Source organism: Nuphar pumila, chromosome 5, assembly GCF_984573655.1.
Source record: "Nuphar pumila chromosome 5, dmNupPumi1.hap1.1, whole genome shotgun sequence".
NCBI classification, from domain to species: Eukaryota; Viridiplantae; Streptophyta; class Magnoliopsida; order Nymphaeales; family Nymphaeaceae; genus Nuphar; species Nuphar pumila.
Genome location: NC_143253.1, coordinates 93,207,887 through 93,222,993, shown reverse-complemented (window position 1 = coordinate 93,222,993; position 15,107 = coordinate 93,207,887). Strand labels below are relative to the sequence as shown.

The 15,107-nt window shown below is 38.2% G+C and overlaps 1 non-coding gene across 1 annotated transcript; it reads right to left on the bottom strand.

Annotated features, from left to right (window-relative positions):
• Positions 1-13,743: 13,743 nt before the first annotated feature.
• Positions 13,744-13,849, bottom strand: LOC149837831 (small nucleolar RNA R71). Its single transcript, XR_016432256.1, has one exon. It is a non-coding gene; the product is annotated as a small nucleolar RNA R71 (small nucleolar RNA).
• Positions 13,850-15,107: the final 1,258 nt, after the last annotated feature.

Genomic DNA, 15,107 nt, shown 5'->3' with positions numbered 1-15,107 from the left:
AGTCAAGTTAACACTGAATGGCAAGTGAAAGATTCCAAACTGATTCCATATCAGAAGATCGTCTTAGCTCTTGTAGACGGCTTCGAAGAATTTCAGCTCAATCACATAAGAAGAGAGCACAATCAGATAGCCGATGGCTTAGCCAGCTTGGGCTCCATTTTATCATTCAAAGGCAGTGAATCATGTCGTTCTTTCGAAGTTGGCAGACTTGAGCAATCTGCTTTCGATTCAATTATGCAAGTAAACCAGGTCAATCAGAGGAGAAGCCTTGGTATCAAAATATCAAGAATTTCATTAAGACTGGTGAATTTTCACCAGAGATGCCAAAAAGGGAGCAACGTGCAATTCAGCGCATGTCTACCCGCTATTTCATTCTCGCCAATGTCCTCTACCACTGTGATTTCAGTTCTGAATATGCCAGGTGTTTAGACAAAGAAGAAGCTATGGAAATCATCCAAGAGGCACATGAAGGGATTTGTGGTGGCCATGTCAGCTATCAAACTCTCGTCAAACAGATCGTTCGAGCATGGTACTATTGGAATACCATGCAGCAGGACTGTCATAGATTTGTGAAGAGGTGCGTCAAGTGCCAATTGCACGCGCCTTACATTCATGCTCCGGCCGCATATCTCCAGTCAGTTGTCTCTCCTTGGCCATTTTCTATGTGGGCTTTCGACGTTGTAGGCCCAATTACCCCTTCTGCTTCTAACGGCCACAAATACTTTCTGGCTGCGACGGAGTATTTCATAAAATGGGTTGAAGCTGTTACTCTACGCACAGTAGAAGGCCGTCATGTGGTTTCTTTCATTCACAAGAACATTCTTTGCCGCTTCGGCATTCCACACGATATTGTCTCAGATAATGCAACCCATTTAAAAAATGAGAGAATGAAAACCTTCTGTTCTAAATTCAGAATTTCCCATCATTTCTCAGCTCCCTATTATCCTCAAGGGAATGGCCAAGCAGAGGCCACCAATAAGATCTTGATCCGTATTCTGGAAAGGACTGTGAAGACAGGTCGAGATTGGCATGAGCAAATTCATGACGCACTTTGGGCATATCGGACCACCATTCGGACCCCGACTAATGCCACCCCTTCAGAACTTGTTTACGGAACTGAAGTGGTGTTGCCTCTTTATGTCCAGAAGCCCGCTCTCAAATTTGCTTCTCTTATAGAATTGCCACTTGATCAGTATCAGCAGCAGAGATTGGTGCAACTAGATTTACTGGATGAAAAGAGACTCAAGGCAGCAGAGCATGCTCAAGCTTATCGACAGAGGATAGCTTGACACTATGCCAAGTCCGTCATTGAGAGAAAATTTCGAGTTAACGATTTGGTGCTCAGATCAATGGCTCATCTCAAGCATCGACCACGTGGCAAGTGGTCACCCAACTGGGAAGGCCCTTATGTGGTTAAGGAAGCACTTCTTCGCAATTCGTATCGTCTAATCAACGCAGATGGAGTGGAAATGCCAGATCCCATCAATGCTCTGCATTTGAAGAAGTTTTACACCTGAAATGTTCATTCTAAAGCCTTTGTACTCTTCAAAAGAGCCATTTCAATAAAATAATGATCTTCTATTCTTACATTCCTCTCCATGATACTGGGGCATTTTATTGATCTATAATCATTTTTCTTCATCATATGCAGGCAGGATTAGACGAAAGCTCTTTTTCTCAAATTTTGTTAATTTCCATTTGATCTTGTGATCTTTATTTTCATTTCATTTGATTTACTTTTTAGCAAATTTTCTTCAAGCTATTGCTCATCTCTGTCAAGTTTTAACAAATTTTTCAATCTTATTAAAATTTTCATCTACCTTTATCTTTAAAATATACCCCTTCAGGTTAAGGGATAAACCTGATGCCTCCTTTCAATGAGGTATTCTTTTTATTATTTCCCCCGTTCAGGACAAGGGGACAAAATCCTGAAAGTCGACCACACGCAATTAAACTATGATGGTCCATTAATTTTTACCAAAGAATCTTTATTCCCTGAAAAATTCACTTTGTTTAGCTCATCTTTACAACCCAGTCCTCGCACTAGGGTATTTCCCAAAATCTTCAAATACACATTGAGCTCATTTAGAGGATCCGACCCTCGCACCAATAACTTTCTATATTCAATCTTCTGATCAAAATCCTTTCTTCTACAAAATTCAAGTTCTGATTTAAAATCTCCCAAAAGCTGATGTATTTCAAACGTCCCAGTTTTACTGGTCAGGTATTTCAAATGTTCCAGCTTCTTGCTGGTCAAGTATTTCAAATGTTCCAGCTTTTTACTGGTCAGGTATTTCTGAAAAGATCCAACACTCGTTGGTCATATATTTCAAACGTTCCAGCTTCTCGCTGGTCAGGTATTTCAAACGTCCCAGCTTCTGCTGGTCAGGTATTTCAAAAGATCCAACACTCATTGGGCATGCATTTCAAACGTTCCAGCTTCTTGCTGGTCATGTATTTCAAACGTTCCAGCTTTTTGCTGGTCAGATCCAACACTCGTTGGTTATGTATTTCAAATGTCCCACCTTCTCGCTGGTCAGGTATTTCAAACGTTCCAGCTTTTGCTGGTCAGGTATTTCAAAAGATTCAACACTCGTTGGACATGTATTTCAAACATTCCAGCATTTCGCTGGTCATGTATTTCAAACGTTCCAGCTTTCGCTGGTCAGGTATTTCCAAAAAAGATCCAACACTCGTTGGTCATGTATTTCAAATGTTCCAGCTTTTCACTGGTCAGGTATTTCAAACGTTCCAGCTTTTCGCTGGTCACGCATTTCAAACGTTCCAGCTTTGCTGGTCATGTATTCCCAAAAAAGAACTCAGCTTTTGGTCGTGTATTTTCAAAAGACCCAGCTCTCGCTAGTCATATATTTCAAAAAGTCCCAGCTCACAATTGTCGAGCTCCCAAAATTAACCTATTCCATAAATCAAACTTTCAGGTTGCAATTTCTCCATTCCCTCATTACCAAACCTTCGGGTTTCAATCTCTCAAAATCTATCATTTCCAAACCTTCATATCTCCAAATCTCTCAAGATTATCAATTCTCCAACCTCTGGGCACAATATTTTCAAAAAAAATCACCATTTTCTCAATCCTCGGGTTATAATCTCCCAATTTCTATCATTCTCAACCTTTTATTAAAACTCAGTTTTCATAACCATTCGTGTATTTTCCAAAAGACCCAACACGCGTTGGTCATGTATTTCCAAAATGTTTTAGCATCATTGCTGGTCATGTATTTTAAATGTTCCACTTTTACTGGTCAAGTATTGCAAAAGGTTCTAGCTTCTCGCTGGTCACGTATTTCAAAGGTTCCAGCTTTCGTTGGACAGGTATTTCAAAAAAATCTCAACGTCTATTTGTCATGTATTCCAAAAGGTTCCAGCTCTCGCTGGTCATGTATCTCGAAAAGGTTCCAGCTTCCGCTGGTCATGTATTTCAAAGGTTCCAGCTTTCGCTGGTCATGTATTCCAAAAGTCCCAGCTTTTGTTGGTCATGTATTTTTCGGAATCGAAGATTGCAACTCAAGGTTTCATCAAAATCTATATTGAGTGATTATTTTACAAAGAATTCATAAAAACTTTGCCAATCTGCTAAAAGCATTTGTTGATTCTAAATATTCTTACTGTACAAAGAGAATTTCCTCAGACTACCTCTAGTATTCCTTTCCAAAAAGGTAAAACTTTCTGTGAAAAGAGGTAAAATTCAAATCTTTTCCTGATTGATCAACCAAAAGGAGGTAAGAAACGCCCTCGATATGATCAATAAAAGAAATCTTCAATGATGTTGAAAAGCCAGAAGCGAATTGATATTGATCTTGGCTATGGCGCATGATTAAAAATGACTTTCTGGTAATTAGGCAGTGGAAATATCTCGAGCTATAAAAAGAATCCACTCAACCCATATCTTCTCATTTTCGTTTAAAAAGTTGCCATCAAATATCCGCAAAAGGGATCTCTCAATTGTCGTCAAGTTGAAGGCGAATTAAGCGAGTAAATCCCCGGGGCCAAAAAAGATTTGAAACATCTCCAAGATGACGGAGTTTGTGACGGATCCTTTCAGGGAAAGTTCGGATCACTGTCGAGATGAAGACAGATGCGATGAACCTACCGACAAACCCTAAAAGATATTTGATTCCAGCTATCATCTAAAGACCTTTTTGAGCCAATATCATATACAATCCCCGAGAGAAAGAAGGATCAGAGCATCTCTAAGATGAAGGAGTTTGTGACGTACCCTTCTCTGAAAAAGAGAGAAAAGTCAAGACATCCAAATGAAGGATGATGTGAAAAACCGAGAAAGCCCAATGACTCAAAAAGAGTGCAAAAAGATCATCGTGGGAAAACACCCAGATATCAAACTGCCAAAGTTGCCAGAAGTCATCTTTTCTCATGCAAAATTCTTTTATCAATATCTTTTCATTACTTGCTATTATGAAATTGAGAATATTTCTTCTATTCTCATATCAGAGAAATTGATAGCTTTCTTGAAGAAAATCATCAACGCTAAAAATTTGAATTTGACTCTTAGAACTGAGGAGTTAACCTCATTTGGGTGAAATACTCCAAGTAAAAGAGAAAATATCTTTGGCACATACGTGCACATTTCCAAGCATTTGAATCAGCTATAATTTTATTTTATTGGCAAAATTTTCTAGCTATTCCAAGAATGAAATAAACATTCAATATCCATTTTGATGCAACCTAGCGTTGTTTATATCTTCCAGAAGAATTGCCTCATCCAGTTGAAGTATCTCTTCCTGTCCCATCACGATTTTCTCATTAAAAGAATTCCGTATGGACGACCCACTCAGGATAAGGGTCAAATCTGAACCATTTGCGAAAGATCATTTAATTTCAAAAGCTATTTCAGTCTGAGCAATGAGATGCCCAATTTCTTCTCCCCTTTTCAAAGCTTTAGGGACCCTATATTTTCCTCCTCTCGTAAAACCCCTTTCGGATTTGTTCGTCCAAGTTCCGAAGGTCCCATTATGGTTTCTCCATTTGAGAAATCCGTATGGTAGATTTTCTATCCAGGTTAAAAGTTAACCCGGAACCTCGCTTGGCGAGGTATCTTCCTTACAGGTTTGGGGTTAAACCTGAGTCTTGTTCTTACAAAATTCCTCGTTTTAACAAAATGATTTCTTCCAGTCCCATCATGGCTCTTCTCATTGAGGAATCCATGCTTTGTATATCCATCCAAGAAAGGATTTTACTTAAGCTTCGTCTCACGAGGCATTTTTCAAAAATGTCCCATCAAGGTCCTCGTGTACTCCTTTCCTCATTCAAAACACTTTTTGATATATCTTCGTCCCATCCAGGTTAAGGGCTAAACCTGAATCATTCCAAAAAGAGTATCGTGTCTCATCCATGAGACCTGATCAAAATTCTCATTTTCCATCATTTCAGAATTTTCACCCAAAGTCCCATCACGATTTCCTCATTTCTATTATTTGACTACATCATTTTCGAGGATTTCGTTCCCCCAAAACCATTCAGGATAAGGTTCTAAGCCTGAAAAGCCATATTTTCAAAATAATTCTTCCACACCCAGTTCAGACCTGCTAACTGGGGCATTTTCAAAATTTGGAGTGATATCTTTGCCACTAAGCTCGGCTTTCGACCGGCTTATTAGCAAAGAGGGGCATCTGTGAACACCCCAAATTTGTCAAAGTTTTGTAAAAATGACCCTTTTGCCCCTAACCCCATTTTCTGAGAAAATCAAAGCAGTTTCAAAGCTCATTCTTCAGATTTCCTGAATTAAATTCCATATTGGTATATTCAAAGTTAACTTCGGATCCGAATCCAGGACTTTAAATCTATATTCCCTAAAAAACCAGATCCAAACCCATTTCTGAAGAAATTTTCTCAAAATGGCTTTAAAATTCTCAGAAAAATTCTCTTTTGTAAATATTTTACAAAAACACAAAAAAAAATTAGTTTTAAATCTTTAATTTCTCGTAAAGCTTTAGAATTATTCTAAAAATACAAAAAAATTGAAAAATAACATAAAAAAACCAAAAAATTGGAAAAATTACAAGAAAAGCAAATGATTCTCAAGGTTTTAAGAAGCTTCTTGCTGAAAACCTCAATTTTCAACTATTTTACAAAAAATTCTTTTTAAGGGAGCCTCTTTTAGGAAATATCACAAAAGATCCAACAAACTCTTCCCGCGCCATCTTCCTTCTCCTCTCCACCGTCCGATTTGCAACAGTCGGCCTGTTCTTCCATCCTCCATCTCCAACGATTTTCGTTCATGAACCTTCTCTTCCATCTATAAAAAAGGAGGAACAAGGGAAAGAAGGGGATCCATTTTTCTGGTGCCGATCATTCCCCCCCACATTCCATTTTTCTTCTCTGATATCCCTTATTTTCCTAGAGATCGATCTTTCTGCAAGAGCGCCCATTCACCCATTATCGATCAATCTTTCTCCTTGCGGATATCCATTGTAATTCACCTTCATCAACTTCCTTTCATCAAGCATCCGTTCTCTGTCCCTCGCATCTACCTCTTCATATCGGGTATTCATTTTCTTTCTCTCGGGTATACGCGATCGATCAACTCCCTTCATTGTGTCTCTCTCCACCGAAATCCCCTTCTTCTTCAACGGAGAAGGGCTTCCACAGTAGGAAAGGGAAGAACCCCCTCTTGGCTCGGAGAAACAGGAATTGAATCCTTCTGTCAAAATCACTGCAAAATCAGGAGGCTGATCTATTCTCCAGAGGAGATACCACCCCTCGATCAAGTAAATAGCAAGCAAACGATCCTCCTGCAACCCGTCTGGAGGACCCACCTCTTCGATTTCAACCTCTGTTGATCTAAGGTAAGAGTGCTTACTTTCCCTTCTGTTTCCTTTGTAAAATCATCATTTCAAGCATTTTCTTTGAGGTCGATCTTCATATAATATCCATTTCATTCATCCTGCTTTCAATTTCGGCTCACTGAGTGCACTATTTGCAAGGTCGACCTGCATATAGCAGGACCGACCTACATATTGCAACATCAATGGAGTGGGTACACTCCCACATTTTTCTTTTTTATTTCTCTTTTTCTTTCTGTCTTTTATTATTATTTTTGTTTTGTTTCTTCCTCTTATCTGAAATGTATACCATCTGTGGATTTCTACTTACGTATTAGTTTGTAGCATTTCGTTTAAATCGGTATTTCATTTACTCTTGTTTCGATCCAACAATTTTCTGTTGATCTCATTTTGGTTAATTTCTCATTTCAATAATATTCCATGGCATTTTGTTTACCCTGTTTCGGTTTTCCATCTCCCATCCCTCACCATGTTGGATTCCAAGTATTTCAGCTATGTTCTGTTTTTTTTTTTTTTTTTTTCGGATGCATCTGATCCCAAGGTATATTCCAATATTTAGCAGTTTTTTTTTATCATCATTCTGTTCTATGTCTCATGCTTCCCATTCAAAGGAGAGATCATAGCTCACTAAAGCCCCATAGTCGATCAGTTTTGTTATTGACTGTCTCGATGATCTTCAGACTCTTGCTAGTATCAGTATATGTTATGATGGTGTTAAGGATTTTTCATCCAATTCGTTTCCTACTCATAGCTGTATTATTTAATATGAACCATGTGTTTGTTTTACTTTTTACTTCACCTGCGTATACGGTCTCGTGATGCACATCATTTCTATCCACGGTGATCTATTCACCACTGTTGCGTTTCGTACATTAACATTCATCCCATTCATATACCTATGTATTGAGCACAATGCTCAGCTTGATATCCATCATCACCTCTGTAGGCCACCATTTTCTTCTGTTGAAAATATGAAATGCCATTCTCCTCTTGGAAACTTAGGTCCACGTCTTTCTTATTTGCTTATAAAGACATTTGGGTGAAGATTTACATACAACATAAGGTAATTCTGGTTAATGTAAATGGATTAAGATATAAATATCATATGATAGATTGGACATCTCCTGGAGCGTAGCCATGTGGCCGAAATGAAAATGCTCCTTACAAAACCATGAAACCAGATGTTTTGGTGGAAATGAAATGATCTCTTAGAAGATATTCAGTAATTCTCATCTTACCACAGAAAATGTTTATCACACTGGGGATGTCATACGAATACACTGTGTATCTGTATCTCCTGGTCCAAACACTATTGCTTTAACATAATCTCTATACTTTTTGCGTTGAGGTAGGGGTAGTTAACCTCTCTGAGTGTACTGACTTCCCTTTAAGACCTCCTTTACCAGCATCCTGTGAAGAAAATCCTTTTTGAGTGTGAAGAATGTGTCAGTTGTTCTGCAAAGAAAAAAAAATGTAAGTCAGTTTAGATGATTACCTTGCACCGCTGGATCTGTGTTTTGATTCAAGAATTCTAACATGTGTTGTTTGTAGCCTTCTAGATGAAGCAATGTAACGTCTCTTCCTTGATTTAGAGCAACCAAGCCATTAAGAAGCTGTAAGAGTCAAATATATATTTCTCAGATGATCTACAAAAGGTTGATGCTAAGATGAAAGCATTAAATGTCCTTTCTAAAGAGATTGTGATGATATCAAATGCAACATCAGGTATCCATCAAAATAATCTAGAATCTTTTTGCCAACGGATCGAAACAGTCCCTGAAATCTACATTTCCAGGCTCGGTAATGAAGGAAGAAGTACCAGAAAACAGCTATGAGTCCGAGAATTTTGTTGATAGTCCAGTCATGTCACCTGTAGCCTCGCTGACAGCAGCATATTTGCCTCCATTTTCATCTCCCCATCTGCAAAATACACTGTTATATGCACACTATCTTACCTCTTTTCACAGCCACCTGCTGTATCACATCTACAGCCCCATGACCTCTAGTGCAACCAACTGAGGTGTTGCTGAAAAGAAGTTAGTAAGTGTCTATATTGCAAGGCAAGCCAGCACAATTTCCGGAATGTTATGTGATATGAACTCTCCTTGATAACCCATGTATGAAGTTGAATGAGGTTTTGTTCCTCTACGAGTAAGACTAAGTTAGCATATCCATGGTTATATCATGTGATTATTTTCAAAACTGAAACAGTAGTGTTTAGAGTATCATGCATATAACCCAAACATCCATTTTTTTAGCATATTATATATGCATCTTTGGACATTCATTTCTTCATTCCAATACATGTGTTTTTCTCGTCTATGATATATTTTTCATTGGCTTAGAGTATAGGCATGAACGTTCCCATCATCTTGCATCTTAAAAACAATGTGATGCTTTCCTTCTATACACATCCTTTGGCTGGTGCTAATTTTACCTTTTGCAGGAAATCTGTGGGAAAAACTATCATTTAGGATTGTAAACTTGATTTTATATGTTGTAATAGCTAGATTGGAATGAAACTTATATTTCCTGCTTTAGGTAGAATGAATGAGCATTGTAAAAATATCATGAATTGCTTATTTCTCATGCATTTTTTTTCATTTCTCAAATTCTCACAATGATGAAACACGAATGGCACGTGCACCATTTCGTAAGAGGTAAGTTAATTCTAAGTTGACGATTTACATCAACGGCCATAGTCGGGGTGTAAACAAAACTTAGAATTTTTATCTTTTACAAAATAACACTGGATCCACTTTCAAAATTCATCATATTTTCTCAAAATATTTTCTTTCTTTTATCAGAATTTAACTTAGGATTAACTCAAAATATATACCAATGGCCATAGTCAGGGTATATTGAGGGTTAATTTCATTTTAGATTCTATAAAAGCACCAAAAATGTATTTTATTCTTCACTTGAATTTAAATGTGGTTATTATATAATATATCCAATGACCATAGTCAGGGATATATTATATCTCCAATCTCATTTTTAATTCATTTAAAGAATAAGATAGCTTTTCAAAAATCCAATTTCAAATTCTTTAAATTCATTCATCATTTAGGATAAAATTGCATCATACTTTTCAAAAATTCCTTTTAAAAAAAACCAAGTGATCTCAAATATCTTTCTTCAGTCTATAGTTTAATTCATCCTTCTATCTTATTTCAAAGATTTAAATTCCAAATTCAAAGTCCAATTTGACTTTGAAAATTCAAAATTCAATCTTTATATTCTTGATTTATTCCGAATTCAAACTCCAAATTTAAAGTCCAAATTTGACTTTGAAATTCATTTATAGTTCAAATTCTCAAATCAATTTTAAAACTCCAAAATTCCAATTCAATTCAAAAATTCAAAGTTCCATTTACAACTTTGAAATTCTTGATTCAGTCTCAAAATCAAGTTCATCTTCTTATCTATTCAAAAACCACAGTTTGAGATTGATTCTCAAAAACTTGACCTTTCTTAAATTTTAAATTCAATCTGGGTTTTTCAAAACCCAGATCCATAATTAAAAAATCCCAGTTGGACTTTCAAAAGCCCAAATCCAAAGTTAAATCTCAACTTGGATCCAGATTTCCAAATATGAATCCAACTTTACCTTGGATCTCAGATTTCAAGATCCAAAATCCATTCTTTAGGATCCAAAACCCAATCCTATACTGGATCTCAGATTACAGATCCAAATTCCATTCTAGGATCCAGATTTCCAAGTATCAAACTCAATTCCCCTTTTTTGGATCTCAGATTACAGATCCAAATTCCATTTAGGATCCAGACCCTCATTCCACTTTGGATCTCGAATTACAGATCTAAATTCCACTTAGGATCTAGATCCCCATTCTACTTTGGATCTCAGACTTCAGATCCGAATTCCATCTTAGGATCCAGAGTCCATCTCTACATTGGATCTTAGACTTCAGATCCAAATCCATCTTAGGATTCAGGACCCAATTCTTCATTGGATCTCAGATTCTGATCTAAATCCATCTTAGGATCCAGAACCCAATTCGACATTGGATCTTAGATTTCAGATCCAAATCCATCTTAGGATCCAGAGTCCAACCCTATCTTGGATCTCAGATTTCAGATTCAAATACCATCTTGAATTCCAAATCTTGAATCCAATTCCATTCAAGATTTCAAACCCAAATTCCACTTTGATTCCAATTCTTAGAAGCCAATTCCATTTCATTCCAGATTTCAAATCAAGTTTTCATTTCAGATCCTAAATTCAAAATTTAACTTTGAACTCTATTCAGAATCCAGATCTTGGATTCAGATTTCATCTTGAAAATCCAACTTTTAAATCAATTCCATTTTCTCAATTTTGTTCAAATTTCCCAATTCTATCTTTCCTTCTGATTCAATTCCACTTTCATTTCTATTCTGATTCAAAGTCCATTTATGACTTTGAAAAATTCCTTTTATCTCAAAACGCCTAAAATCATTCTCCAAAATCCAGATTTATTTTCCCAAACTCTTGATTATTCTAAAAACTTAGAACTTTAATCTTAAGTTCTAAGTTAGAAAACATTTCTTCACTTTATCAGATTCACTTTGAAATTCTTCAAAACATTTTCAAAAAGAGCATACATCTTTGCATATTGCACAAGCATGATTCATTGTGCATTTAGACTTAGGATAAATACTTAGATAAATTCTTTGCAAAGCAAAAGGCATAAAATTCGACCCTTGGTTCGATTACCCCTGGTAAAGGCGCCAGGAACGGTCGAACTTCGTACCGACGAGCGAATCCCCGTCTCCCAGTTTTCCCGCAAATATTTCAAAACGGAGGCGAGTTATTTTCTCAAATATTTTCAAAATTAAGGTCAAGTGAGACCCCGCAAAAGAGTTCCTCTTCTCTTCTTTTCTTTCCTTTTTCTCTTCTCTCTTTCTTTCTGTCCTTTTATTTTCTCTCTTCAAAAAGGAGGAAAATAAGAGGTTAGAAAGGAAAAGAGAAGGAAGAGAGAGAATATTACGAGAGGAAAAATTTTGCAATGATCACAGGTACTTCATTAGTAATTGTTTGTTTTGGTTATTCATTACATGGGTCATTGATTGCATTACTCCATGGTTGCATTGATTTCATTAGTTTGATTGCATTAGGTATATGTTTTAGTTATTTATTTCATTAGTTTATGTCACGTTATTTGTTTTAGAATTTTATTTCATATGTGATTCAGCCATCTTAATTCATGTTGCTTAGTTTAGTTGATTCAACATAGGCTGATTAATTTGTTTTAGCTTAGCCATGCTTAATTAGATTTTTCGTATTATAGTGTTGTTCACGTTCTTCTCTACATTAGAAATCATTAATTTGCTTTGAGTCTATGCTATCGGTAGTTAGATCATAGTTGTTTACTCTAGATTCACGGGTGGTGTTTATAGTTTTATTTTAGTTTCTAAGTTGTTACAACAGATTGCTAGTTAGTTATACTAATTCGTCTTGTAGTGGTTTGCTAGACTTAGTTTAGATCTGTTTTTAGTATTTTTAAACTTAGAATTGTTTTACTTCTATTCATACTGCTGCGTTTTGTATTGTTGTTTTGCAAGAAAGCGTTTGGACGTGCGAGAGAAGTGATCTCAAGCCTCTGAAGATCCCTCAGTTTCTCAGGAAGGGCCCCTCAGAAAAGCCTAAGTTCAAGAAAACATACATTACCTCAAGAAGAGATAGAAAGCCTCAAGCACTGAAGACTTGCTTTTCTTTTTAGATTAGGATTTTATTTCATTTAATTCAATTCATTTGGGTTTGTAATAAGGCACTTTAATTATTTGTTTAAGCCCTCTGCGTAGGATAGTACTCTTTAGATATTCATTCATTTATTTAATTCTTTTTCTATATTTTGGCAATAAAGAGTAGTGTAGTTGTGTGTTTGAATAAGAGTATTTCCTATTCCCTGAGTTCGACCCGGACTCCACCACTCGTGCGAGCCGGTTTTTATATTTTTGGTGTCTGGCTTTCACTGGATTTTCATTAAAAATATTGTTTTAAAAAGGATTTTCATAAAATTCACACCAAATTTTGGCGCCATTGCCGGGGAACGGCGAAATACTAGTATTCACTTTATTGCCTTGTGTTTGTTCTCGTATTTATAAGTTGTTAGTTTAATTCAGTTCTTTAATTAGGATTGTTTAGTTTGCTTTTCGCATTTGGGCTTAGAACCACGTGTGTGCATACCGTAGAGACAAGCTTACTTTTCTGCACAACTCACCCATTAGGATCCCCTTAGAAGTGACTGTGTACGATTGGTACCGTGCACATAGATTTCATTTTCGTAAATTCTCTACCGAGCGCAACTGCGTGGTGCTTGTTTATTTCTTGTTTTCAGTAATTGTTTTTGTTACTCACTTTGTGGTTTGTGTGGTTTGGCCGCTAGCGCGTTAGTTAGGTAGAAAACCCCAATTTAGGATGGTTGCTGCACCGGTCTACCCTTTGGTGCATGCACGAGCGACGTTCGCTTGAACCTGAGCTTGCCGAATTTGTTGAGGATCCTGAATCTTTCTTTAGGAGAGCCCATCAATCCAGCCCCATGGCTGAAGATCAGCAGTTGATCCGTCCTCTTAGGGAGTACTTCATGCCCAACACATACACTCCTGCCTCCTGCATCACAAGACCTGATGTGGGAGCGAACCATTTTGAAATCATGGCCAGTGTCATCCAGATGTTACCCTCCTTTTATGGCCTTAGCAACGAAGACCCATACCGTCATCTCGATGAATTTCTCGAGATCTGCTCTACAGTGCAGATCAACAATTTTGGAGATGACGCGTTAAGGTTGACGTTATTCCCCTTCTCCCTTAAGGATAAAGCCAAGCATTGGCTGAAGGCCCTCGATACAGTTCAAATTACCACTTGGGAACATATGCAAAGGGAGTTTTTAAAGAAATACTTCCCAATTGGTAAGACGAACCAGTATCGAAAAGTCATCACTAGCTTTTCACAGATCGAGGGAGAAATGTTTCATGAAACGTGGGAGAGGATGAAAGATCTTCTCCGCAAGTGTCCCCACCACCAGGTGCCCCGCTGGCAACTGGTGCAATATTTTTATGATGGTCTCACTAAGAAGAACCGTCAAATGGTTGACGCTGACTGTGGGGGCACTTTTATGCTCAAAAGTGAAGATGAAGCATGGGCCCTTTTTGAGACCTTGAGCAAGAACTCCATGCACCATGCTTCTGCTTCACGATCTGAGAGGGCCACACTTGTGCAAGATGGCGTGAAGAAGGCTGGTATATTCGAGATAGGGATGCACCTTGAGTTGCAAAACAAGGTCGACCAACTGTCCCAAAAATTGGATCAGTTGTTGTCAGGTCCCTCTCCAGTCCTACAGGTGTGTGCGTTGTGTGCTAGCCCTGCACACCATGTTGTTGATTGTCCCGTTGCGCCACAGTACCCTGAGTTTGTCCAGGAGCAAGCTCAGATGGCGCAGAGTTTCGCTAGGCCCGCACCCAATCCATATTCCAGTACATATAACCCGGGTTGGCGGAACCATCCCAATTTTTCATGGAGAAATCCACAAGCCCAACCTCCCAACCCTTCCCAAAGCCAACCCAAGCAAGGTGGTTATGCGCCTGGATTTCAGAGAACTAGCTACCCTTTAGCTCAACTTACTTATAATCAACCCCAGTCTCAGGAGCCTTCGTCCAGCCAGTCCTTTGAGGATAAGATGCTGAAAGCCTTCTCGGATATCAAGGCAAATCTGAACTCCCATACACATTCTATTGCGAAGCTTGAGACGCAAATGGGACAACTCGCCGAGGCGCTTAGCAGGCGGAGTGAGGGGGCTTTACCTAGCCAACCGGTGGTGAACCCTAGGGGTAAGGAGCCGATGCATGACTTGCACATGACAGATGCCCATCAAGAGTAGGCTCAAGCGGTAATCACCCTTAGGAATGGGAAGCAATACCAGGCGAGGGAGGCTGCAGAAGAAAGAGAGAGAACGAGTGAGAAGCAGTCTGTCCCTACCGTCCCACCTCAGGAAAGCGAGAGGGCTCTACCAACTGAGCCTTCAAAGTCCTATACTCCCAAAGCCCCCTTTCCTGAGGCGCTAGAGAGACCGAAGTCATTAGGCAAGCATGGAGTGAACATGCAGGAGATGCTTGAGATATTCAAGCACGTCCAGATAAACCTCCCCTTGCTTGATGCCATTCAGCAAGTCCCTGCATACGCAAAGTTTCTAAAGGAGCTTTGTACGCAGAAAAGAAAGTTAAAGTCACAAGTGCCGAAGAAGATATACTTGACTGAGCAAGTGAGTGCGGTGTTGCAGCATCAAA